The sequence below is a fragment of the Pavona decussata genome, unplaced genomic scaffold (assembly GCF_977016875.1).
Source record: "Pavona decussata unplaced genomic scaffold, jaPavDecu1.1 SCAFFOLD_439, whole genome shotgun sequence".
Classification (NCBI taxonomy): domain Eukaryota; kingdom Metazoa; phylum Cnidaria; class Anthozoa; order Scleractinia; family Agariciidae; genus Pavona; species Pavona decussata.
The window spans coordinates 55,528-60,861 of NW_028145794.1; the positions used below are offsets into that span (position 1 = coordinate 55,528).

The following is a 5,334-nucleotide window of genomic DNA, read 5'->3' on the forward strand; positions in this document are numbered from 1 at the left end:
ACACCCCCCCCCCCCCCCCCCCTCCCCCGCACCGTCTCCCAAACAATTTTGATAGACACTCAATTGTTCGGACTGTACATAAACACAGCAAAATGACAGTATTGCACGGTGCGGTGGGGGAAGGGGAGGTATTTCGTGTTGAATTTTGGAAATCGTCCTGACATATTTGGCCAGGATTGTATGTAATAAGCAATTCAATTTAATTTAAATCAGCAATGATTTAGTTAAACATATTCAGGCAAAAACTAACGAAAGAAGAGTCCTACGTTTCGGCGACATCTTGGCGGCATTGTCAAGGGAAACTAAAATTAAGAATGCGATTGCAAGAGTAATGGAGAGTTCAGAGTCACTAATTTACATAAGTTAGACAAAGACCTTAGCGCAAATTGAGTCTGATTGCACATTTAAACATGGTCGTAACTGTTTAATGAGTAAGATCTCATTAATGAGACAATCAAACTTGTTCTTGCATTTTTTCAACACCTTAAAACAATTGCGAAGGTCATCTGGAATACTGCCTGCGTGTCTATTGTCGTGGGGTTTGCGCACTGACGAGGTCTTGCTTTTATGTCCATCAACGCGTGTGAACAGATGGCCACGGGTGTATCCGACATAACCAGCATCGCACTGGTCACACTTGAAGTTATACACAACGCATTGTTGATCAATGAGCTGAGACTTAGGTTCGCTTGTCGGAAACTCCTGGGCAATCTTGCGGCTCGTAAAAACTGATTGGACAATAGTCTGGAGCTTCACACTAAGATCTTTTAACGGTGTCTTCACGATATTAGCAGACTCCTGGTCTTAAAAGGGTATGACGAACCGAGTAGTGTTTTCTGTCGTAGATTTAGACAACAATGGAGACTGGTTAGCGACCTTTAGATTTAGGAAGGGTTTCACAGTGGAGTCCACAAGGTGCTTGGGATACTTCAATTTAGAGAGCAGGGACTTCAGGCGTTCGCACTCTTCAGCGAAGTAGGACCATGACGAAGACAGGCGATATGCACGGTCAAGCATAGTTGTCAAAAGGCCGCGCTTGTACCTATTATCAACATGACTGTGGTAATGGAAAAGCAGACCACTGTTTGTTGGCTTCACGAAAACTTTAGTTTCAATACGGGGCGTCCGGTTTAGAAGTTGCATACCAAGGAAGGGGAGCATTCCATCATTTTCGACCTCCATAGTAAACTGGATGGCGGGGTGGGCGTGGTTAAGAGTGTTGAAAAGTCCCTAGCTGTAGACAAATCGGGCATTACGGTGAGTGTGTAATCATGATAAGAAAGGGTCCAAATATTATGAACAGCTGTCTTGCTGTTCCGACCAAAAGAATAATAACATAACAAATGTCCTTTCCTAAAATTGACTCGGCAATTAAGTTCTGCGATAATAACTTTGGAGCCCCAAAACGTTTTATTAATTATGAAAAATCAATCTAAATAATAATTGAAACTGGTATTAATAACATGTTTAGGTGGAAATATAAGTATTGTTGCCCGAAGTGGTGAATAAACAGTGACAGTCTACTGAATATGTGCCACGCTATTTCGAATTACGACTGGCTTATGACTTCATTGTTCATGTAACAATTTTTAGTCGTTAAGCTTTCTTCTTTATCAAAACCAGTTCCTTTAATTTTGAAACGTCTGGTTTAGAAATGCCGAAATCTTCATGAGAATATAAATATATGTGCTAAATTGTGTTTTTTTAGGGGTAATGTTTTTGCTGTCATGGTCACCACGTTTTTTTTTAGGCCCGAAAAAGCTGCTTTAAAAGCAATCAATCATTTAATGACAATTGTGAATTCTTTAAATAAAAAGTTTGATAGCATCCTCTCTCCAATTTTTCTTGTTTAGATATCAACCTGCATAGCGTGCGTTCAACTAAACGCTTGCTAAATGGATAAGTAATAAAATGTTAATTCCAATTAGAAAGTGGCCTGTTGCAGTAACATATTGTCAACACGTACCTGTTAAAAAGCTTCTCAAGATTACTCTAGAAGAACATTTGCATGTTTAAAACTGATAACAATTCCGCTTCAGACACGGCTAAACGCACGTAACGGACGACACGCAGCTGATAGATATCAAGGATCGGAACACAATGACGACCTTACCCACATAAACACTGATGTTGAAAGGACATTCTTTGCCTTCTTATAATTATGAAAAACAACTCGACAAAAAATGTTGCATACATGTGAAATTGCGGCTGACTTAGAAGCATGAGATTTTTCCACTACAACCAGTCGGGAAGCTGTGTTCTTCTACTACAATTTGCAATATTTGTGGTCGGTGAGTGACCGTGTAATTGTCTCCCCTGTTTAAGTTTTCCTGTTTAAGTTTATAACTTAGTTCTAAGTAGATTTATATACTATAAGAACGTCTAATTATCCGGTTGAGACTGAAATTAGTTTTTTCAAGCAATTTCGATAGACACTCAGTTGTTCGGACTATACATAAACACAGCAAAATGACAGTATTGGACGGTGCGGTGGGGGGAGGGAAGTATTTCGTGTTGGATTTCGGAAATCGTCCTTACATTTTTTGCCAGGATTTTATGTAATCAACAATTCAATTTGATTTTACTTTACTTTACTCAAACCTAACAAACCTAAAAGCCCAGGATTTTTTTTATCGAATTGGAATTTCCAGACGTTGGTCTTTATGGCGCTTGGATGGGGCTGCGGATAAGAGGAGATCTGAGAAAACTCTCATGAAAGGGCCAGAATTAACACTTCAATATCATTTCAATATCATTCACTAGTTTTCTATCCAAAATTCCACCCTTTTAAAGAATAAAATAAATTCCATGCGAAATGAGTGGCTCCGTTAAGATTTAGTTCCCAGTTTCCTTGGAGATATTAATTTGAGCAAACAATATTTGCCAAACATAACTAAACCTTAGTACCGTAAAACGTAAACTCAAACTATTAATAGGGAAACAAATGTGATGTTATGTTTTAAGCCTGGTGACAAGTGATAGGGACTTGGAAGCGATTCCATTCAAAAGTTACGTGACAGGACAATTTGGGTCGTATGTTAAATTTTCAATATTTCAATGTTCTTATTTTTTTAGACGCTTAGGACCAAAAAAACTGTCAAAACCAAGCTGAAAAAAAGTGAACTAGTTTTGAGAGCAGTCCTTGAAAGTGCCCATTCAACTTTAAAACATCCCTTTTTGAGGATTCTTTGAACACATTTACTACATTTTGAGTCACTCCTGGCACTTATGTTTTTTCTCTTTCCTGTGTTAATTCAAGCACATTTTAGTCATTTGAAATACCAATGTCCTCAAATGATAAAAGTTAAATTTATAACAAAAGAGATGCGAATGAAGAGACAAATTTGACTAGACCTGGAGAAGAGCAAGTTAGTTTCTAACAAAAAAACACTTGAGCCACGCTACATCCTCGTGGTTTAGTAAAAATGGAGAGAAAAATTTATTCTACCAAACCAGATATTTCTTCTGGCTGTAAATAGCTTAAGAAAACCGCCTGCATCCTATCTGCATGTTCCCAACAAGAACATGTAGCAACCTCGTTCCCAGGGTCTCTCCTCTTCACGTCCCAGGGAGCAAGAGAGAAGAGACCCTGGTTGGGGCTGGTCACGTGTCTCACAGAGAAAAATTAGATCCAGAGAGGGGTCCTTCACTTGCTATTTTTTGTCAAGATTTATTGTCCACTCCGCTTTGCTGCGCGAAGCTCACGCGAAACTCATTCAACTGGCTATGTTTTTCAGTATTCTTCATTTTGCGAGTCATTGAAACATTAATCTGAAAGCTTAACAAAGTCCGTTGTCTTGAGGCGCTGTACTTTGAAAAATCACTATGTATAAACGACAAAATTAACAGTGGACGAACAGCGCCTTCCCCTTCAATTCATAGAGTCAGTTGTAATCGAGGCTTATTCTACCTTTGAATGCGCAGATGAAAGATCAGATCTGAAGACCACGCACATGCTAAAAGATTTGCCAGAAAGAAGCGCCCTGTTAGCAGGGTTGCAGCAACAAACAATACACAGAAAATAGCCCATAAGCAGAACACTTTCGGAAGGAGGATGTACGGTATAACAACATGTATACGGTAAAATTTTCACGGATCTTTCAATGAACAAAGAAAACCCTTTCGAAATGCCGTAATCGTTGCAAAGCAATAACGAAAATAACCATTGTTCCAGTTGATGGCGTTAAAGTGAAATTTAGTCTGCGGCTACAATGGCTCCGAGATACATTTCCGGTCACGTTTGATTCTTTCCTGTCACCGTCAAACGCGGCGCGAAGGCCGACTCCTCGATGCACCGCTTGACTTTAACGGTGCCTGACTTTAAGAGATCGTGGACTTGACGACTCTAAAAGTAGATGTGGCAAAAATTCACTTCTTGGATGTGCGTCGCTGATTTACCAAGTCGATAGGAGCTCACATTCACAGATTCACTCGCTTTATATACCTTCTTAGAGGTTTCTGAAAGACCACTTGACATGACCTTTGAAACACACGCAAATCGCAAGTTGACTTGACTGGGGCATGTTTTCCCATCTCCGGTACACTTAGTACAGGCAAACTGACACTCAGCCGCCCCTCTCTCCAGTCATTTATTTGTAATCTCCCAGATTCTGGGAGACACGTGACCAGCCCCATCCAGGGTCTCCTCTCTCTCGCTCCCTGGGACGTGAAGAGGAGAGACCCTGGGAACGAGGTTGGAACATGTAGTTGCTGTTGCAACCATAAAACAGATATTGAGACCAATTTTGATATATTAAAATTCTAGCTTAACTACGAGGCTTAAAGGAACAAAACAAAAGAAATTTTAAAATTAATTATGTGTTCATCCCTTAGCACACAATGTAATGTTTATTTAATACAGGCAGCTCGTCCCACGTACAGCTAATAAGGAAGCCTAGTTGTTTTTTCATTGATTTATAGCCTTATGTGACAGTATGCGATGAAAACTATATCAACTTTACAGAACTATAACTTAGCCTCAGCAACAGCAAGCTCACAAAATTGGAAATAATTCGCCATCCACTTTTTTTTTATTTTGTCATTTTAGACGTTTCATAGGCAGGTATCTGCCGGTAGTTTATGAACCACTGACCATTCTATAACTGCTAGACTTTGCTTCCGAATATTTAAAAAAAATTATTTCAAGCAATTGCAACTCTCTTTTATTCCTTGGCGCTCAATTATGTTTCTTCTGTCTGTCGGTTTTTAAGCTTACCACGTTTATATTTACATTTCGTTAAATAATAATAAGACACGGTTTTAAAACTGAATTTAGAAAAGGTCATGCGCTATATATCCTTGGAACTGTGAGTCGATCATTAAGCTTATCTTTGA

At 39.2% G+C, this 5,334-nt stretch overlaps 1 pseudogene; it reads right to left on the reverse strand.

Annotated features, from left to right (window-relative positions):
* Window positions 1-363: 363 nt before the first annotated feature.
* On the reverse strand, window positions 364-1,017 carry LOC146450584 (uncharacterized; annotated as a pseudogene).
* Between the last annotated feature and the right edge of the window lie 4,317 nt (window positions 1,018-5,334).